A 23,428-nucleotide genomic window follows, 5' to 3' on the forward strand; every position below is an offset into this window, starting at 1 on the left:
TTATTTAAAATATGAGTGTATTATAGTAATTCACAGTACAGATCATTAGACAAACCCAGAACATACCCTGATTGACAGATTAGTAAAAAAAACTGAAGAAATCATTGGTTTCAAGCATTAAGATGCTCCTCCCACCACCAATGAGATGTGAAGACCTTCATTTACGGATGATGTCGTAATTGGCCGCTAACCAATCGCACGTCTCCTTGATGGCTGTAAAAGGAAAGCACTTATAAAGGGTCTTGTTTTGGTCTCCACTTTTTACTACTATTGAAAAAACATTTAGTAATTGCTGAAGCGAGAAGTGAAGATTGATCACCTGCTTTGAATGGTGTGAACTTGGAAGTCTGGCAGGTATTTGCGTAGTTTGCCGTTACTGGCGGTTTTCTTGATCTGGCCGTCTGATTTACTAGTGTCATACTGAGAGCGGTTAGTTAAGGGTTAAAGGGTTTCTGTCATTCAGGTGGTGCTTTTTTTAAGCTTAACAGCTCAAGAACAATCGGGACATTCTGCAAAATATCTTATCTTGAGTTCCACAGAACAAAGATTGCAGTTCTGTCAGCTGAAAAAAAAAGAATAACTGCAGACAATGTTTATATTTGAAAGGATACAATCACTTCACCTTTAAACCCAAACCCTTCAACCACAGCGTCCACAGCATCCTTTATGGTCAACTCATCCTCCTCTCCGACTAGAGAGAAAGAAACAAAGGCAAAGAAAATCAAGAGAGATATGATCTTGATATTTGATCAGCCATTGAGCTCTGATGAAACAGATCTAATGTTTGATGTCAAACACTCATCGAGTACCTGACGCAATGATGGGCTCCACCTCTTCATACTCCCTCAAAACCCACACAAACAGACGAGCCAGATCCACAGAATATATGAACTGACGCAGGGCACGACCTGAACCCCAGACCTGCAGAGGTTTACCTTCCTCTACAAAACACACAAACACACACAAATTTACCAACATGTATGTCGCTCTGAATGTGACTGTGGCTTCCGATCATTCCAGAAAGTTAAACATGTCTCACTCTTTGCCAGGTACGTCTTGTGTACCAATCCCAGCATCACGGTGCAGTCCTCAATGTTGAAGTCATGTGGTCCAAATATGTTAGTAGGGATGACGGCTGTGTATCGCAGACCGTACTGCTGAAAACACGCTCTAATGGACAAACACACACACACACACACACACACACACACACACACACTTAAAATACTGTATTTGGAAACATTTCAGGTACATGTCAGTTTTTCTTAGGGAAAAAAATTATTATTAATCAATTATCATTAGCACATGTAAAACTCCAGTCCTGCAGAGTTTAGCTCCGACCAGCTCCAAAACATCTGCCTGGAGTTTCTAGTAATCGTGAAGAACTTGATTAGCTGGATCACGTGTTTAATTAGGGTTGAAGCTAAACACTGCCGGGCTGTGTGGCCCTCCAGGAACTTGGTAAATTACACGAAACCCTCTCTCTTGGGTAGGCCTACTGTACATTATATAATGTTAAAATTAACAGTAGAACCACAACTATTAAAATCAACTTCTATATATTTTCAGATATAATAACCCACACTAAAATAACTTTGTTGTATACAATCGTTTAAATTGCGCATAAGCAATTTTTTTTTTTATACAAACCTTCTAATGATATTCAGTTATTGTTCAACCCCTATTGCAAGATTTACAGACTATCAGCTGTTTGCAATGAACAAATCAAACAAAAGTATTTGAACACGACAAATGTTTCAAGTGATTTCCCCAAATTCAACTGAAAATGCAACTTGGAATGACTTCTGCAGTCTCAAAATTATTCATTATTCAGTGTATATACACTGCCCGGCCAAAAACAAAGTCGCTGTTTGGATTTAAAAAGGCAAATTCTTAAGAGTCTATGATTGCATCATTATTGCTGTGATTATTATGTTTTTAGCATAATATGTTTGGCAACAGTTCTTCTAAGCCCAACTGATGGAGTGTATACATTAGCTTTTCATTTCTTAAACAATACATGTAGGAAGACACATCATGACCATATTTCAGGATGATAATGTCAAGATTCATCAGGCTCAAATTGTGAAAGAATGGTTGGGAGGAGCATAAATAATCATTTTCACCTCTGAGTCCAGACCTTAAAGTCATTGAAAGTCTTTGGGATGTGCTGGAGTAGACTTTATAGAGTGCTGGACTCTTGCATAGTCAATACAAGCTCTTGATCAAAAAGTAATGCACCTCTTGATGGAAATAGCCTAGATGTTGTGATGTTATTGATATCAAGAGGTGCATTTATTGGTACTTTTTGGTAATTTTAGGACTTACTAATTGACTTAATTATAACATTGCATACTCATAACGAGCATACTTGTTACTGGATCTTAGTGCTGCATTTGATACTATCGACCACAACATTCTTTTGAATAGACATGTTTGAAATTCGAAAATGATGTTGGCATTAGTGGCATTGCATTGGCATGATTTAAGTCATACTTATCTGACCGTTATCAGTTTGTAGCAGTAAATGAAGAGATGTCATACTGATCACAAGTTCAGTATGGAGTACCGCAAGGCTCAGTACTAGGACCTTTTATTTTCACCCTGTACATGCTACCCTTGGGAGATATCATTAGGAAGCATGGCGGGAGATTTCACTGTTATGCCTGTAAAAATGGTAAGAATGTAGGAAAAGCCTCCTCTCTCAGAGAACAAAGGAAATTACCATTTGGACCCCCTCATGTCCACCATTCGAGACGCAAGTCTCACTTCAGAATCATTCTAATTTACATCTCGTTCCCTCGACCCCCACTCATGGTGAGATCTCCCAAACTCACACAAAAATCTAAATGGTTTAATGTGAATGATTATCATCGAGTTTTATACATGTTTGGTATTATTTGAAATGTCTCAGTGCGACTGGTACAAATCTCTCATTCCCAAAGAAGTAAACCAAAAGGTAATAAAGTTCTTAAGAAGTTTAGAAATATCTTCCACACTGGAGGGTGTGTCTTTGAGTTAACACCTTCCGACCATCTGTCTGAATGCAAATTTCCACTGCTAGCAAATGGTGGCTTGCAGGTAAATTTCCACTGTGAACCAGGTATAGATTTGAAATGAGGTCTGGGTATATAATGAAATGCAGCGAGAGCTCATGGCTCTTTTCTATATCCAGATCAGCCAGTGAGGTCGAGAGCCGAGTCTCTCGGCCTCACGTATTTCTTGTCGGGTAAACATTTTTCATTTTGCATTGATTATCTTTGAACTGATTATGAAATTGTAATAATACATTTACCTGACATTATAAATTGTTATAATGATTATTCTAATTGACTTTGACATTATTTTCATTCAAGAGTTTAAAAAGAATAGTAAAACATTCGCTCACATTTAATGATGCACATATATCATTAAAGCCTTTTCATTTATGGAGTCAGATCAAATAACGAGTAAATACATATGACAAAATGTATTGAATTTAACCAAAAATACTTTGCTGCGAGAAAAGACAGTAACACGCAGAGCCCTTCCGTGCTGATCAGACGACTCCCATTGGCCTGATCGAGCGCGACTTACATGCTGATGATACTCGGTTCTATATTTCTTCGTGCCCTGACGAAACTTACCAATTCACAAAATTAACGGAATGCATTGATGACAAAAAAAAATTAGATGACTAGTAATTTCCTACTTTGCTCTCAATTCCAAATTCGGAACAGTTAGTTCATGCGTTCATGACCTCAAGGCTATATTATTGTAATTCTCTACTGGGTTATTGACCTGCACGCTTAATAAACAAACTCCAGCTGGTCCAAAACTTAGCAGCTAGAGTTCTTACTAGAACCAGGAAGTATGACCATATTAGTCCGGTTCTGTTAACACTGCATTGGCTCCCTATTAAGCATTGTATACATTTTAAAATCTTGCTGATTACTTACAAATCACTAAATGGTTTAACTCCCTAGTACTTGTGCGAGCTCTTAACGAATTATAGTCTTTCACGTCTATTGCGATCTCAAAATTCTGGCCAGTTGATAATAATACTTAGAATATCAAAATCAACTGCAGGTGTAGATCCTTTTCCTATTAAGCTGTCAGGCTACCAAGCCGAGAAACAATATCAGAAAGCCAGCAGGTATGGTGCTACACGGAGCAGAGAGCTATACGCTGAACCGAGCAACCAGACAAGAGGGTCAAAGCTCAACCGCGGCTAGATGGAAAAGCAAAGCAAAACCCCATCTAATTACCCCTATCAAGCCAGAGAGAATGGCTCCTCCTAGAAGTCGGGCACGCATGCACGTTTTCTTAATATGATCATTAAAAACCAACAGACTGATGTAAATGCGGGACATTTTCTCAATATGCGCAGGCGGGACAAGGGGTGAAAATGCTGCGCGGTACAACGCAAAGTGGGACGGGTGATCACCCTAGATGATCCACGTATCTTCGGTTGCACTGCACTGACCTCACAATCCTTCAAATAGTATGGCTGTCTTAACTGAAGTTTGCGCTGAGTGGATGGGGCCCACAGTAAAAAGCATGCAAGAATGATGAAGCATTGTGAGACCCATTCTGTTGCATGCTCCTTTCAGTTTACGGCACTTCTCATTCATTTCTATGGTATCTGTAAACAGTGATTGACTGTCGTACAACTCTGAAGGAAATTCAATGACGTCAAGGTTGTAATGTGTTTGATTATCACATGATTGGTTAGGCACACGTGATCCAAGTTAGCCACTACGATTTCTCCAATGGTAGAGCCACGGATTCTTGTATCTCCCAATAATAAGACCATGGCTGAATCCGCAATCGCATACTTCCAAACTATATAGTAGATGAAAAACAGAATACTAAAGTAGTATGTCTGAATACACGGTACTCATAAAAGAGTAGGCAAAAAGTACCCGGATGACCTAAATATATTTCTCTGTTTTTGGAAAGACGTGGAAATGCTATCATTCATTTTTCTTTAGCTATTGAAGCAAATGGGAATCCCAAATCTTTTTTTGCTGAACATTCTTTTTTCTTTCTTTCTTCATAGTACTAATATATTTTGGAATTCCAAAGCTGACACAATAATACATAAATAAATATACAAAGAAATGTAAAAACAACAACAACAACAAATAAATACATAAAATAAATATACAAAGAAATGTGAAAAAAGAAGAGTATATATGTCTTTTTTTGCGTATTTAAACAATCCACTGAATGACTGAATAAACTCAGTCACTCATTAAAACAGTGACTTGCCGCCATCTACTGGCTGTTTTAGTTTAATATTTAAAAGTATAATTTCATTGTTTCCATCGTTTCATATTTCTACATTCAAAATTTTATATTTCTAACATTAATCTCATTACATTATTTATGCACTTGTAATTACAGTGTAAATGCATTCCTGCCTCCTCTGCATTAAACAGTCTGTGTAAATATACCTAATGCACTTCAGTCAGCTTCTGTAGCCTACGTCCCACATCTACAGTGCAAAGATGGCTTTTGTTGATACTGATTTTATTTGACTGGTAACAGCCCTATAGTGCATTATCATCCTTATAATTGAATTTATTGATTTCAATTTAAAGGCCCCCTGTAGTCAATAATTTTATCCCTTAAAACTCATCTTTGATCACCAAAATTATACATGTAAACGTTTTTTCCTTGAAAAAACTTTCTTCATGCTTTAAAATAACTTGAATGTAACTCTACACCCTTGTCTAATTTATACTATAGGTGTTGTAGCCATTAAATAAGCACATTTAGTTTCATATTTGTTAAAATATTATAATGTTATTTTTTCCCATCTATGTTGATAATGAAAGTGAACAGCATGAGTAAGATAGGATGCACAATAGACATGGAGTGGGTCAGACATGATTTTGACCACTTCATTTAGTTTTGTTATGTAGAAAGCCTTTCTTTAAAGTGAATTTCGTTTTGTATAAATTGTATCTTAATTTTATCCAATTAATCATTTTATATTATATTTTATATACAATTATACACACTCTCTGAATGTGTAATCCATTATGTGCATTTCTCTCTATAGGCACGTTCACTACGGAGAGGGCGATCGTCAACTTCATCTTTGCAGCTGACACAGACACAGAAAACACTTGTTTATTAATACAAATCAAAATCGCGTGTCACCGGACTTACAAATGCACATCTTGCTTGTTTCACGCACACATATTATGTCGAAATAACGAGATATTATGTTGAAATAACATTATTAATAATAAAAAATCTTTAAGAATATTTGATTGAATGCTGAATGTTCAATTTAATATGTTCAATATATAATTGCGCAGGTCCCCCTGTCAATGATCTAGCACCCCCTCAGCACCTGCCTTAAAAATTATCTGGCGCCGTCCCTGACGCGGTTCTATGAATATGCTATGAAATTCTATTAAAGGGATAGTTCATCCAAAAATGAAAATTCTGTCAGTATTTACTCACCCTCATGTTGTTCAACCCCGTAACACCTTTGTTCATCTTCGGAACATGAATTAAGATATTTTTGATGAAATCTGAGAGCTGGATCACTCCTCCATTGGCTTCTTAAGGGACTGAAACTTGCCAGCCCCGAAAAGTTATTAAAGACAAAGTTAAAATAGTCCATGTGACTACAGTGGCTCAATCTTAAGTTTATCAAGCGAAGAGAATACTTTTTGTGCGCAAAAACAAACAAAAATAACGACTTTATTTCAACTATTCATTTCCTTCTCTATGGGCCTCGAGTCAGTTAACTTAGTGTGATAGCGTAGAGCTACGTCACACGTAGGCTCACTATTGGACGACGCTGGTCATGTGTGTGATGCGTGTGGCGTACAACAACAGAAGCGCTGCGCTATTACACTAGCGAACTGACTCGAGGCCCACAGAGAAGGAAATTAATAGTTGAAATAAAGTCGTTAGTTTGTGTTTTTTTGTGCACAAAAAGTATTCTCGTCGTTTGATAAATTTAAGATTGAGCCACTGTAGTCACTTGGACTATTTTAACGATGTCTTTAATAACTTTTCGGGGAACAAGTTTCAATCCCTTAGAAGCCTATGGAGGAGTGATCCAGCTCTCTGATTTAATCAAAAAAATCTTAATTGGTGTTCCGAAGATGAACGAAGGTCTTACGGGGTTGAACAACATGAGGGTGAGTAAATACTGACAGAATTTTCATTTTTGGGTGAACTATCCCTTTAATATGAGGGGGCTCGACAGGGGCTGTCTAGAATGTATGGCGTGAGATGCTTATTTCACTTAGGCTACATGAGCACTTTTGTTTGATTGAATCCCGAAAAATTCCAATTGATGATTTGGCCTAAGACGTGTGATTAATCAGTATCTAAGAGCAGCATCTTTGATATATGCATTATATTTTTTAACATTTGAACTTTAGTGACAATGCAAGACTTAAAATTGAATATTGTGCTTCTGGTTTCTGTCGGTGAAGGCCAGGTAAACTTGTCCCACAGGCGACATCTTGTGGCCAGAATATGTAATCAAGTAAGATTTTTTGAGTTTTCTTTGAGTTTCCAGTGACTTTATTACATTACATGCTGCTCCAGTGTCTAATTTAAATGTAACGTTGTTGTTGTTCATTTTCAGGCTTTCAGTCCATTTGTCTTTTTCCCTCTGTGTTTCAGTGATGACCGTGTGCACATTTTTAATTGTCTGTCTTGTTTGCACATCAGTGGTTCCAACAAAGAAATAATCTTGTTTATCACTTTGCTCATCTTGTTCTGTTTAGGGTGACCAGATTTCTCGGAGTGGAATATGGGACAGATACAGAACGCATGCGTATAGAGGGAATGCACGTGACGTCACCGTTGGCCGGAGTGACTGCAGTTACGCCCACAAGTGGCAAAAAGACTGAGCGGCAGCATTGGATTTGCAGTTATCCTTTTTGTGTCAATATGCTGAATTTAGTGGTAAAATCATACTCTATATATTGTATTGTTATATATTGCAGTGACAACTCATCAATCAAATATTTACCACTGTATATTCTGTATAATTTGACATTTTTAAATAAACACTGACAAAAAACTATACAAGTTTTAAGTCTCTAGACGATATGATGATATATATAACATTGATAAGTGATCACCTGGATTTAGACCTGCCTATTTTGTATTTATATAAAGCATTCACAGGCAAATTTGCTGTATGTATTTCCCTGGTGTCGAAATCAGGCACATATAAATGTCAGGAAACACGATTCCTGGCTGCATGTTAATATCCATGGATCACTGGATCTTTAGTAAGTTGTAAGGAACACTATATTGAGTCCAATCTTTAGTTTAAACTGATAATCGTTTGTTTTACTTGCGTTTTCGCAGTTTCCCCTATTAAATCCAGTCACGCAGCTCTTCTGCCACTCAGTCCGGCTGAGGGGGCGTGTTCCGGCGGGAAAGTGACGTTAATGCATTCCCTCTATTAATGCGTCTTACATGCGCTTCATTAGGCACACTAGCAAACACACACAAGGTCTCTCCCTCTCTGTCATGCGCGCGCTACACGGTTTGAACGTAACATATATATTCACTTAGCCTTTCGGAAACGAAACCTATTATATATAAAAAAAATATATATATATATATTAACGATGAAATAAGGGACAAAACATGATTTATTCAGAATAAGTCGGGACACTAAAATTAGAGTGGAAATACGGGGCTGTCCCGGGAAAAACGGGACGTCTGGTCACCCTAGTTCTGATGCCTGTATTTTCTTAGTAGAAACTTGCGTTCTGCACATTTTCGCAAAGTGGTTTATTTTGTTGCATGCTTTGCAAGTTTGACCATAAGCTGGGCACTTTTTGCATTCATGTTGGTAAACATCTTGAACATTTCACGTTTGCTTTGTGGTGACTTTCCATTGCATGCTATTTCAGACATCCCAAGTCTCCCAGAAGTTCCTGGAGTCTCCCGCATATTGATAGCGGCTCCCTGATGCCCGCAAATTAGTTCAAATCTCCTGGAATCTAGAGCTCGCGAGCTCCAAACCGTGTAGCGCGCGCATGGCATAGAGGGAGAGAGCGAGAGACCTTGCGTGTGTGTGCAAATGTGCGTGTGTGCCTCTTGAAGCGCGTGTAACCCCCCCCCCCCCCCCCCCCCTTCTTTTTAGGTTAATTAATTTTGTTCACTTCTCACTCTATGAACTGAAATGTGTTGTACACTTTAATGGCTTCTTCAGAATCTGCTAAAGGCAGCAAATAACGCCAGGCTTGTTCATTTGCATTGAAGAAATAGCGAAGATTAAAAAGCATTTGGTTAACAGAAAAGACATTGTTATTTTCCTCCATCCTACATTTTTTTAATTGTTTTTTGTTCTGTATTGATCTGTACACCTAAAACCCATTTTTAGTAAATACGATGAGGATTAAAGAGGAAGGGAGGAGCTGGATGACAGGATTTTGTTTGAATAAGAAATAAATGTATGAAATCCAAATTTTATAATATATATATATATATATATATATATATATATATATATATATATATATATATATATATATATATATATTTACACTCACCTAAAGGATTATTAGGAACACCATACGCAAAGAACTGCCTTAATTCTATGTGGCATTGATTCAACAAGGTGCTGAAAGCATTCTTTAGAAATGTTGGCCCATATTGATAGGATAGCATCTTGCAGTTGATGGAGATTTGTGGGATGCACATCCAGGGCACGAAGCTCCCGTTACACCACATCCCAAAGATGCTCTATTGGGTTGAGATCTGGTGACTGTGGGGGCCATTTTAGTACAGTGAACTCATTGTCATGTTCAAGAAACCAATTTGAAATGATTCGAGCTTTGTGACATGGTGCATTATCCTGCTGGAAGTAGCCATCAGAGGATGGGTACATGGTGGCCATAAAGGGATGGACATGGTCAGAAACAATGCTCAGGTAGGCCGTGGCATGTAAACGATGCCCAATTGGCACTAAGGGGCCTAAAGTGTGCCGAGAAAACATCCCCCACACAATTACACCACCACCACCAGCCTGCACAGTGATAACCAGGTATGATGGATCCATGTTCTCATTCTGTTTACACCAAATTCTGACTCTACCATCTGAATGTCTCAACAGAAATCGAGACTCAATAGACCAGGCAACATTTTTCCAGTCTTCAACTGTCCAATTTTGGTGAGCTCTTGCAAATTGTAGCCTCTTTTTCCTATTGAAGTGGAGATGAGTGGTACCCGGTGGGGTCTTCTGCTGTTGTAGCCCATCCGCCTCAAGGTTGTGCGTGTTGTGGCTTCACAAATGCTTTGCTGCATACCTCGGTTGTAACGAGTGGTTATTTCAGTCAAAGTTGCTCTTCTATCAGCTTGAATCAGTCGGCCCATTCTCCTCTGACCTCTAGCATCAACAAGGCATTTTCGCCCACAGGACTGCCGCATACTGGATGTTTTTCCCTTTTCACACCATGCTTTGTAAACCCTAGAAATGGTTGTGCGTGAAAATCCCAGTAACTGAGATGATTGTGAAATACTCAGACCGGCCCGTCTGGCACCAACAACCATGCCACGCTCAAAATTGCTTAAATCACCTTTCTTTCCCATTCTGACATTCAGTTTGGAGTTCAGGAGATTGTCTTGACCAGGACCACACCCCTAAATGCATTGAAGCAACTGCCATGTGATTGGTTTAGATAATTGCATTAATGAGAAATTGAACAGGTGTTCCTAATAATCCTTTAGGTGAGTGTATATATATACACAGGTGCTGGTCATATAATTAGAATATCATCAAAAAGTTGATTTATTTCAGTAATTCCATTCAAAAAGTGATATTTGGATATTATATGCATTCATTACAAACAGACTGATATATTTCAAATGTTTATTTCATTTAATAGTGATGGTTAAAACTGACAACTATGAAAATCCCAAATTCAGTATATCCGAAAATTTGAATATTACTTAAGACCAATACAAAAAAAGGATTTTTAGAAATGTTGGCCAACTGAAAAGTATGAACATGAAAAGTATGAGCATGTACAGCATGGACCCCCCCCCCCCCCCCCCCCCCCAACAAAATTTTATAATAGACATGTGATCTGAGATACACCCATTCAAGAACCAATTAGAGATAAAATCTCACCTGTTGTGGACATCAATCATGCGTTTGGCGTAGGCATAACTGTAATTAGACTTATGTGGGGCACCGTTGTGCATCTGACAGAGACAGAAAGAGAGAAACATGTCTGTAGAAGTTACAGAAAAACAATTACATAATGCAAACAGACTCATGAAACCAATCAGACACTGGCTTAAATAACTCATATTCATGCTTTACATGGCTTGCTTTAAACTTAACGTAGATAAATGTGTGCTATTATTGGGCGTATATAACGTGTGTGTGTGGAGTGTGGAAGGAACACCCCCCTGGTTCAACCCCTAGTTACAAGTGTGTGTGTGTGTGTGTGTGTGTGTGTGTGTGTGTGTGTGTGTGTGTGTGTGTGTGTGTGTGTGTGTGTGTGTGTGTGTGTGTGTGTGTGAATTTACCATGGTCTCATCTATCGGATAGGTGGTTTTATCTGGAAAAACACACGTAGACAGACAAGAAACGACCTTCACCACCCCAAACTCCTGAGACATGCACAGCACATTGTCATTGATGTGCACATTATCTCTCTGAAAACAACAAAACAATACAGTCAACGTACAGTTCAATGATCCAACAGTGATATTTCCAACCTTATACTACTTAATGTTAATAATTACCCAGAAGACCAGATTCTGTCTCATATTTCTGTAGAGTCCGCCCACCATGGCGGCCAAATGAATGACGTGTGTCGGACGATGTTTCTGGAAAACTGATCTCGTCTCTTCAGCGCTCCTGAAACAGCACATGATTTTATATGTGCTGTTAAATATGCACAATAAAATACAGTTATCGTGCATTTGACACAAATGAAAACTCTTATATTTGAGTTTATTCTTTGTATAGATTCCATTCATCAACTAATATGATGTTAGTAAACACTAAGAAAGAATAAAATAAAATAGAACAATTAAATAGAAGCTAATTCGGTTAAGTGATTGGGGAATATTGCAGTTTTCTATAACTTGCGCTTAGAATATAAAGTACATGATAAATGTGATGATTGCATTGATTATTGGTGTATGCGAAATATTTCTTATTTGAATCTATTCAATTTTATTATTTTTATTGATGTCTTTTATTAATTTTTCCTTATTAATCTTTTCTTTAAGAATTCTGTTACATGATTTTTCCTGTACATGTTATTGATTTCTCTGGGTGTATTTTCCTTCAGAATTGATTGCATGATGTGCCTTGGTATCAAAGTGCATCTGTTTTCATCTCTGCAGACATGAGATACTACAAGATCTGCTATATTCTCCAAAAACCATAATTTCTCCAATAGGGTCTAGCGGCAGACTTGCACTTGCACTCTTGACATCACCTGCAATCGCCACCTGTTTTCAGACCAGCAGCTCATGGGCACATAAATTGGCGCAAATGCATTTGCTATTTAAACAACGTGGTTCAGGACGTGAAAATGAAAACTGCGTATGGCTGAAACTAGCAAAAAACACTTGCGTCGTGATAGGCGCTGTACTGTGCCGGGTGTAGGCTATGATGGGGCCCAGGGACATTCAGGTCTGCCCTGCTTGGTGTCTGGGGACGCGCTCAGTCCATGTTCAGATTCTGGAGTCTGAGAATTATAGGAATTTTTCAGGAATCCACCAGGGAAAGTCTGTCATGAGAAGCATGAGTTCTGGGAACCAGATCCGTGTGGGCCAGTAAGTCACAACCATCAAGACCTGCTTCCCATCCTCCCTGACTTTGCACAGTGTCTATGTGGGCAGGTTTACTGGGGAAAACGCATACTTGCAATGGTTGTATGAAAGTTTTTCATTATTGTAAAAAAAAAAAATCTTTTTTGAGAAAGTTTCTCATTATTACGAAAGAATACTAAGAATAACATACCAAGTAATTATTATGAGAAATTTTCTCAATATAATGAGATACTAAGTCATAATTGAGAATGTTTATCCTTATTATGACTTAAAGGATTCTATTTTTTACTCAACTGTGGCAGAAACAGGCTCCCATAATATAACTATTTTACACAGATTTTAAACTTTGAAAGCTAGAAGGATTTGTTACCCTGTGGCTTCCTCTGGTGGACAACATTAGTATTACAGCCTTTGTCTTTTATTCTCTAGCCGTTATGAATGCTGCATTTATTATATTCCCGCGATAAAGACATAAGCAGCAACAAAAATATTTACAACACTAAAGTACATTTAATAATTAAACCATTCCATCTTCTTGGCCCCGTTGTCAATACTTCTTAGATTTATTTTGTGTCAAGTGTAAGTGACGTCGTAGGCAGCAGAGAATGCAAGTGGCAATTCCAATTGCCAGTCTGAGAATACAAGTGCAAGTCTGCAGCAAGACCCTTCTCATTCGTGCCTTACATGGACATGATGACCTAATAAGACCTGCTAAGGTACATTTTGTCTTGAGTACATCCTTAATAGTAGAGTAGGCCATTTCGGAGAGGCTAGCAATAGAGCAAGCTAGCTTTGAAAGCATTAGATCCCACCCTCCCTTCAGAGTGTCTCTAAAGCCATGCGTCCTTAAGTTCAAAACTCAGAAACACATACAGTCAGTAGATTCTTCAAAGCATCACAAGAGATGGCGTTAAATTACCTCATGTCTCAAACACAACATACAGAGCTCTTCCTTGTGCCACCTGACTGCTGCAGATTAATTTTGGTGTTGATAGTGTTGACCTAGAAACCAATAAATCTGAGTCTGAGGACATGAACATCTCTTGAGTATGTCACATCTAGAACGTCAGGGCTTGCCATTACTGAATGCAATGATTGGAAGAAAATGTTTTGGTCCTGAGACTTCCACAGAAGATATATGTACATTTTTATATATATATATAGACCACTTCTATTATTGATTACTGTCAGGATGTAAAGTGTGAAGAGAGTTTCAACCAGAATAAAAAATTGCCTACCTTTAAATGGTTGCACGAGAAGTACAAATAATTTTAATACTTTCCCTTCTTTACTTTCCCTAGTCCCTTACTGTTACATATGCACAGCATGTTTAGTTTTAAAATACTCTCTAAAAATGCTTCTTCTCTTTTTCCTCTCCTTGCATTCTGCAGATTTCTTACTTTTTTTTGGGCCTTTCTTTCTCTACACTCTGATCTTCACAAACTTCATATGTTAGATACACTACTTTGAATTTTATTATAATCTATTGATCTATAAGAGTTATGTTAACAATTACAATTTCATATTGACTTGATTTATTTGTTGTCTATATAATTTGACATTTTATTTAATAAAATTTGTTATTCCTTATTCAAAATTTGATCTCTGACATAATCATTGCTCATCTGCCTGGATTATGTTGTGATGTCTGATAAGGGTTTTCTTACACAAGATTGGCATCTTTGGATGAGAGGAATATCCACTCTTCTCCTTCTCTCCTTTCGCCCTCTTTCACCACTCGCTCTATCGCTCGTCCCACCAGCCCACTGCCACCCGTCACCAACACACGCATCGGCCCGTCCATCTGAAAGAGAGAGAGATGAGGTTTGATGAACACTTCAGGGGTAACAAATATGTAAATACATCAGATATCCATTGATGTACTATAGTAGCACAGTCTTTGTATATGGGTTTATATGATCTCAGTACCATCACATCTTTTTTCTCTTCCTCTTCAGCTCACAATGAACTACATGCAGAGAAAACGCCCTTGGTTGCTTATGTCTGAGCACATGTAAACATGCCAATCTATTGGCAGACGGCAGGGCATGATGATACCTGTGCACATAAAAAGGCACCAATTTACATGTAATCAAATCTTTTGTCTGAAGGAGACGTGCAGGCATGCCCTGAAGTATGTCAACAAGAAATGCATGGCAAGTGGTAAGTGAAATGCATCTCGTTCTCCTTCTCAGGGAACCGGGTTGCAAGATGTTCCCTTGCGAAGTGTAACTTCGATGCTGTGTGTTGGTGTTGTTGACGCTAGAGGGAACACAATACCCACTTTGCCGTGCAAATGCCTCCCCACTAGGTTGTAAAATGTGCCCAAACAGAGTGAGCATAACATTACAGTAAGTGACTCTGCAGAACTAGACAGAGTCTAAAAGCATGTCAACACCTAAAGCACATCCTACAGTATGTGACGTACAGTGTCCCAAGAAGGACATATTCTAGCCTGAGAGGCTCATTGGGAGCAGCAACTTCTCTTGACTTCTGTAGTTAGTGAGAACGACAGGCTACGGCCTTCGGAAATACTACCACCCAAAGGAAAGCATGTGTGTAAACAAGTTGTTTCTGCAGCGATACATTTGCTTCTCTTTTCTGTAGCTTTCGGCAGTCTGTAAAAATATATGTCAGATTTCTTGTCAAATATATTTATATTCAATTTCTTACTTTTATCTTTTTTACTTTTATATTTAGGTCAATTTCAAAGCTCTTTCCCGTTTTAGATGTGCTTTGAAGTGCCATTACTTTGAACCCAGGTTAACTTACTACACCTGTGATCTGCTTTTAACATTTAAACCACAGAAAAAGTTCAAACAGATAAAACGTTGCGAGTACCATTTATCCACATCAAGTAAAATATAATAGCAATTGTTCTTTTGAAACTGTTTAACCTCTCATCTATTACTGTGGTACTTATATGAGGTAACATTCCTAACTTCTTTACCAGCAAAAAATAATTTAGGTGAGATGACAATATCAGATGCAATCATATTTTTGTCACATATATGGCTGTATTGATTACACAAAGGAGGAGTACAGAATAGACAGTTCTTTAATAATAATTGCAAGAAGATACACGTAAGAAAACAAAAAAGTATAGTTATAGTACAGTATTGTATTGTTTTAATAGACTTAGCACAACTGTATCATTATTTAATAATGTCTTTAATTATGTCTGCCTGATATTGTCTTTTGCACCTATCATTGTATATAATAAATAATAAAGGTGAAACAATACAACCAGAACAACCCACTGAAGGATAAAGCTCCTGGGAATTTTCTTCATTTATGTGAAAAGAGAAAACACCGCAGAAGTGTTAGATGCAGGGCTGCACCGCCGAGAGATATAAACGCAAGTCGTCCTCCACCTGCAGCCTTGATCTGTATTTGTTTTTAATTACTGTCAGTGCGGAAAACACACACTCACACAAATAGGTGGAGGTAAAGGGGATTAGGACTTTCATAGCCTTAGTGAAGATCTGGGGGAACTCGCTCTCCACAGACAACCAGAAACACGTGATCAGCATTTCTCCCAGTCTCTGCTTCAAGTCCACATTCGAGCTGAGCTCGACCAGGACCTCCTCCTCCCGCAGGCTCAGTCCATCACGGGGTGTGTCGGGGAAAGAGAACAGATTTCTCACTCACTGATTTCCCATTGCCGCCTCTCCAAAATACTCGCCAAACTGGTCACGCAACCATTGAAATGCGCAGTGATGAGCGGTTGGACATAGGCAGCCCTGTCTTCCCCCGGGGGGCGCGCCTCACCTATTCAAAACCCCTGGCTTAAATTATTGACTATATTTTGAGACAAAGGTCTTGTTAATGATTTTCAGTTTTGTTCAAGGTATAAAGTAACAGTTTATCAATAAAGAATATGTAAACTATTATTTATTAACATAATTAACATGGTAATATAGGCTATAACCAGCTGACTTTTCCATTGTTTAAAATAATGGATTAAAAAGAATTTTTAATGTAAGCTATTATAAATTTTGGATTTTTCATCTAGCCTAATTAATCGATTACGAAATAATCTTTAGTTGCAGGCCTGTTGAATAGTATTACATGCAGATAAAAAATAAATAAATAAAATAAAATACTAAAATAATAATCCTACCAATATCTACGTACTTATGAAGTTCCTTGTACTATGTGCACTATTCGGATTTAGTGTCTTTGGGCCGTGAGTTCCCAAATGTGCAAAAAATCATTTAAAAACAGCAACTTTAAATGCCGAGTTTTCATTATCAAGTTGTTATTAACATTACATTGAAGGAGCTCTTCTCTATTCACTCAGTCATAAACTGCTTATGATTATGCCTTTATTTGGCGCATCTAAAATGTTTTTGTTCTGCTGTGTTTTTAACTCTTAAATAATTTTACTAACAATACTTTCTTGTATTTTACTAAATACATTTTTTACTAAACTAAATAAATAACATTTTATAAATAAAATAATTAACACTTTTATGCGTAACTGCATGTAAAGTGGAGCACTTGTATTTGTTGTAGATCAAGAAAACATGCATTACAAGATAAAACAAAGTTGTAGTAAATTACCACTGATTTTAACTATTTTGTCTCATGTTTTAATTTTTTTACATTGATTAATAATAAAATCACATCTAAAACAAACAAAAATTGCAGTTACTTTTAACAGAGCGAGCACAAGAAATTACAAAGTTATAATTATATTACAATGTTGTCATGGTTCTGTTAGTTTGGACTTTTTGTGTTTCTCTGCCTGAGTTAGTGGTTTGTTGTCTTGGTTACTCATTGTTTTCAGCTGTGCACTAATTATCCCCCTCATTATCATGTGTAGCTAGCTACATAAGTTCTGTTCTGTTTGTGTTTCATTGTTCGGGCTCGTCTGCTTATATGTGTGGTTGTGCAGTTTATGCCATGTTCTGTTGCCGCCTTTTGGATTATCTTATAAAGTCTTTACATTCACATCTCCATCGTTGTGTATTATATTGTTTTTCCGTTAAATAAATGCATAGAAATCTAAACTTTACAGTTTTCTACAGTATGTAGGCCCATATACAGACAAAAATATACATATTAAATGCATAATACTTTTCATCAATGAAAGTCAATGCATAAAATCACAATACAGACTTTTACACTCAATTAATTTTATAAACTCTTTTTGAGCTCAAATTTAAAAAACAAAAATCGTTTTCTGCAGCTTAACCCCTAAACTGTAAAGAACACATTCAGCAGATTATTTCTGAAGTGAAAGCACATGAAAGCATAATGAAAAAGATTTACTGTAAATCAAATGTAGGCTACTGTACTAATTCTTTTCTTTTATATAAAATATAAATAAATATTTCATAAAATATTTTTACTCTAAAATTACTATAAAATCAAAGTCATGTCTAACCAAGTTGTGTTCCAAATTTGAAGTTGATATATAAAAAAAAAGTTCAGAGATTTTGTTTAGACGTAGCCTAATGCCAAAAATAGCCGCCGTTTGCCACATATTCCATTGAATTTTTTTTTGCATTCTGCTGTAACAAATAAATACATTTCTATCCAAATTTCACTTCTATCACAAAATATTTGAGACTCAGACCTTTCCGACAAAATGTGTTTTGTAAAGATTATAAATTATGAAACATGACAACGCCCAATAGGGGAGGAGCCTGCTAAACCTATGGTTTAACCTGGTAAATAGGTCAATGACGTGGCATGTCAATTCCGGTGTCCAAAGCATATTAGTTACATTCAAAATCTATACATTTTTAAATGCACTTCATTAAATGACTCAACTTCCCCCTCTTTAATTACTCATGTGAGAATTCAATATAAATAATTAATCTTGAAGGAACTATTGAGCTCAAAAGTCCCAAAATGTCATTCCGGGTAACTGTCCCAGCTTAAAATCTGAATACAAAAATACGACAAAAATGTAAAAAATATAAATAAAAGTATTTATAATCTACTTGGGCATAATTGCATTGATGTTTTCAACGATACCTACAAATATCGTGATAATACTAAGTTTATTTACATTTTTATGACAAAGACTTTTGTCTCCAAATTGTGATTTCTCGAATGTCATTCCTGGATAACAGACATAAATTACCATTTTGGACCATAATGCATTTTGGTATGTCATGTGACATAATATTGTATCAAAAAGAAGACCCTGAAGGAGCACCAGAACATGTGCAAATGTGAGTAAGCTTCTTTTAAAATGTTAATATTTGACCTTTTCGGTCACTGGTGCACTTTGCAGCAATATCATGTGTCCTTTTGGATAACACTCATAAAACATTTACAATGTTTTTATATTAAAAAACTATCTATTTGATCTAAAAGATTACCTTATAGCGATGATAGCTAAGTTGTAGTTTTCCATGGTGGTTAAGTTAGTGCCTGATTATAAAGAAAAAATATTTGTTTTGTCATACCTGGATAACAACGTCATTCTTGGATAACAAAAAACCTCTGTTAGCCAGGACATTTCATCCGTTATCCAGAATGACATAAGCGTAACAATCTAGTTTTTAATTAACATTTGTAAACTTTTAGGCTTAGTTGTTTTAGTTATATTGTTAACATTAACATTATTTACATAATTGTATGTTTTTTTGCCATATTTTTGCTGTCATTCATATTGATTTTATATGATTCAATGAGTCCCATTCAATTATCTTTGAATTGAATTTTGTAATGTTAATAATAATGTAATCACGAATGATGTAGTCATATTTATTAATTATACCCCATTTTGGTAACACTTTATTATAACTGCATGCTATTAATCATTAGTTAAGCATTAGTAAACAGCTAATTCATCATTTATAAAGCATTGATAGAAATTAATAAAACAGTTTATAAATACAGCTATAAATGCTTTATTCTTGAAGCTTTATTCTTTATTCTATTTTATTTTGTGAGCTCATCTAAAGTGAGGAGGACTAGTTATGCTTTGTAAAGCATTTACAAAGGAGATTTAAAGACTCAGTTAAATATTTCTATGTTCTGAATCACTGTGTTGTTTCATTTTTCTGTTTAGAAGATTACTGAGCCTTTAAATCTCCTTTATAAATGCTTTACGAGGCATAATAACTAGTCCTCCTCACTTTAGATGAGCTCACAAAATAGTTAACTGACCACTACTAAATGCTTTATAACAACTTGAATTAACCCTGAATTACAGTAGAAATACATGTAAATAAAGCATTTACTAACACACTAACTATTACTATATGCCTAAATAATCATATGTATGAATGTACATTTTAATAGTTTAGTAATCATTTACATACACTTTCTAAGTGATCTTATGAACCACTGGCAGTTCCTACAAAACTAGGAACTAGTTTGTAAATAGTGCAATACTTCATTTAGAAATGATAAATAATAAAGTATAAAAATACAATTATTAAACATTATAGATATGCTTCTTAATCAAGAATAAAGCATTTATAGCTGTATTTATAAAATATGTTAATGTTTCATCACAAAATGTATGAAATGCTGTTGCATTTAAGTGTTGGCTGAATTAATCAATTTACATAAAACAATGTTGATTGACACGTTTTTAACGATTTAAAGATTTTAGTGTTTCTTACTTTGTTTCAAGTTTGAGTGTTGGAAAGAAAAATGATACAGAGGATAGTTTTCATGGTAATCCTGAAAAATATTGCAGAATGTCCTTCCGTCTAACAATATGTCATTCCGGCTAACAATGACACAGGAAATTAATTTAACCCGTATTTGTGTGTTAGATTACACAATTCTATTTTTTTTGTTGAGTTAAGGATAAAACAAGTCTTATTTACTTTAATGGAAAACATTTTTAAACATTTCCCAGCTTTTTTTAAATTTGGTTCTGAATTTTGAGTTCAGCAGCCAAAAATGAGTCCATGTCTATATGAAATCCCAAATTGATTATATTAATTATTATTAAAATGTAGTTTTCCGAGCACTAATTGTTTGTTGAGCTCCAATTATGGACATCAGTACATTTGTATATGCCAAAAATGGTAGAAATGTAATTAATTTAAAAATTCATTACGTTACCCAGGAATAACATTTTCATGGGGAAAAAGATCTGATTCACCAAAAAAAAAAAAAGTTTAATTACATTCTTGAAATGTGTACATGTCATTGCACTACATACACAACACTCTAATAAGTATAGAAAGTCCTAAAATTTGAATTTTTTGCCAGTTTTATTTTTTCACATTTGAAATCCTTATCGACTGCATTAAGGTCAGAACGCCTGTTATGATGTTGTAGATTTTTTGAGGTGCACTCTTGTCATAAATTACTTTACTACTGTAATATAGTGAAGTAAACTTAGGCCTCCCGCTAGCGTAAGGGTTAAACAACTGAAACCGAACAAACGGTCCAATCTGATGAATCCTGTATTAGATTGTGTATTAATTCTCTTAATAACTAATAATAATAAACATTTATTTGTATAGCACTTTTCATACATGGAATGCAACTCAAAGTCCTTCACAAGCATAAAAACAAATAATGAATACTATTTCACTTTAAAGGCGCCATGTGTAAGAATTGAGTTAAAAATATACAAAAAATGAGTTACACGGATCAAAAGAATGAGAAGAAATAAGGGCGATGATGTGATTAAAAAAATTAAGAGTTATAGTGTTGCATAGATATCAACCTGAATTAGCATGCTAAATTACTAGCCCCGGCCGACAGATGTCATAATACCAGTTTCGGCCATGGGAGGCGGTATGCGGGCAACACCACCCAAACTGCAATACACGAATAAGTCGCACGGCTTGTGGGCGTACTTGAACCTGATGTCAATCGTGTGGAAAGTACAGCCCACTATTACAGTTCAGTTCAGGGTAGAGAGCGGAAGAATGGCTGAAGCCCTATTACGATCCGTCTAGGCTAAATCGTAACAAAAAAAAAGAAGAACATGACTCCCATGCCCAGTCGTCAGACCAAAAGAAAACCACAATGAGCCCAAAATTCAAGAAAAAAAACGATAAACGTTTTATTAAGATAAAGAAAGAAACAGTAAAATATAAAATGTAAGTATTTCCAGAGTAACATAAACCAGTGGGTGTAGACTTCAGGAAGACCCAAGGCCCAAAATAACAAACAAAACAAATAAAAGAAAAGAAAACATTATCAAACTAACTTCCCTCAGAGTATCCAAATCAAAATACAGCAAATTACCCTAAGTACACTAACAAAACAAGACGAACGTGATATCAAAGAAAAGGGCAGGTCAACCCTACAAAACACCATCACTGAAAAATAAAAGACAATCTAAATCAGGTAGTGGTCTGACGGCTGGAGAGGAGACAGGAGAAGTGCGACCGGCCCGGAATTGCAACAGCTCCCTTCAAAGGGCGGAAGCTGGAGTTTTAAACCCACGCCAATTAAAGTGGGTGGAGCCATCCCACAGCTGATCCTGATTAGAGCAAACAGAAATAACAGACAACAAGAAGCACACAGAAATAACAAGAAACAGAAAAACAACAACAAGGAATACATAATTCCGTAACACCCCCTCCACTAAGAGTTAACATCATTCCTATACAGAGCGTGACAACGCATCTGCTAACACGTTCTCTTTTACCTTCTTATAACAAATGTCAATATTAAACTCTTGTACAATCAATGCCCACCGCATAATGCGTTGATTAGAGTTCCGCATTTTTGCAAGAAAGGTTAGTGTTGTGATCAGTTTAAACTTTAACTGGCAACGAACTAGAACCCACATACACTTCAAAATGTTGAAAATTGAAAAAAAAATTGAAAAAATTTGAAGAGACAATAATAGCGCTAAAGCTTCTTTTTCAACAGTGCTATAATGCAATTGGTGTTTTAAAAACTTCTTCGAGCAGTAGCACACGGGGTGATCCATACCGTGATCATCTTCTTGCAGGAGTGCTGCACCAGCTCCGTTAGCACTGGCATCCACTTCAATTTTGAAAGGCAATGAGAAGTTCGGGGCTTTTAACACAGGGGTGCTACATAACAAAATTTTAACTGAATCAAAAGCTGTTTGACAAAGATCAGACCAAACAAAGTCTCGTGATTGACTGAGAAAATTCGTAAGAGGCAAAACAATATCTGAAAAATTTCTGCAGAGGCCACGATAATAACCCACCATGCCTAAGAACCGTCTCAGTTCTGTTTTAGTTCTTGGCATAGGGAATTCTAGGATAGCTTGCACTTTAGCAGACACGGGGCAAACTTGTCCCTGACCCACTTGCTTTCCTAGGTAAGTTACAGTGGCTTTACCGAACTCGCACTTTGCGAGATTAACGGTAAGTGAAGCCTCTTGAAAGCGATTAAAGACATTGCGAAGAGTTTTCAAATGATCATCCCAGGTAGAGGAATAAATCACAATATCATATAGGTATGCCTCAATTAGAAACACCGGCTAACACAGAATTCATAAGGCGCTGGAATGTGGCCGGAGCATTTCGGAGGCCGAAAGCCATCACGGTGTATTCTAGTAAGTTGTCAGGAGTGGGGATGGCGAAAACTAAAAATTTTCTTGACCGACCACCGAGCCTCATTAGCCGGTTGAATCCGGTTAACCGATTAGTTTAAAATATGCCACACTATTTGAAATAACAGCCATTTGGAGCCGCGCCTGCAATTTCGCAACTCTTTCGCATTTCTCTCTGCC

At 36.6% G+C, this 23,428-nt stretch overlaps 1 pseudogene across 1 annotated transcript; it reads right to left on the reverse strand.

The window, feature by feature from the left end:
• On the reverse strand, window positions 1-14,741 carry LOC143741274 (GDP-L-fucose synthase-like; annotated as a pseudogene). Its single transcript, XR_013204986.1, has 9 exons — window positions 14,445-14,741; window positions 11,737-11,851; window positions 11,518-11,646; window positions 11,114-11,187; window positions 1,040-1,170; window positions 810-941; window positions 612-691; window positions 320-420; window positions 1-213 (listed from the first exon to the last, which is right to left on the reverse strand). The product of XR_013204986.1 is annotated as a GDP-L-fucose synthase-like (transcript).
• Between the last annotated feature and the right edge of the window lie 8,687 nt (window positions 14,742-23,428).

Source organism: Siphateles boraxobius, unplaced genomic scaffold (genome assembly GCF_051911475.1).
Source record: "Siphateles boraxobius isolate OS27281-9 unplaced genomic scaffold, OSU_SipBor_1 183, whole genome shotgun sequence".
Lineage (NCBI taxonomy): Eukaryota > Metazoa > Chordata > Actinopteri > Cypriniformes > Leuciscidae > Siphateles > Siphateles boraxobius.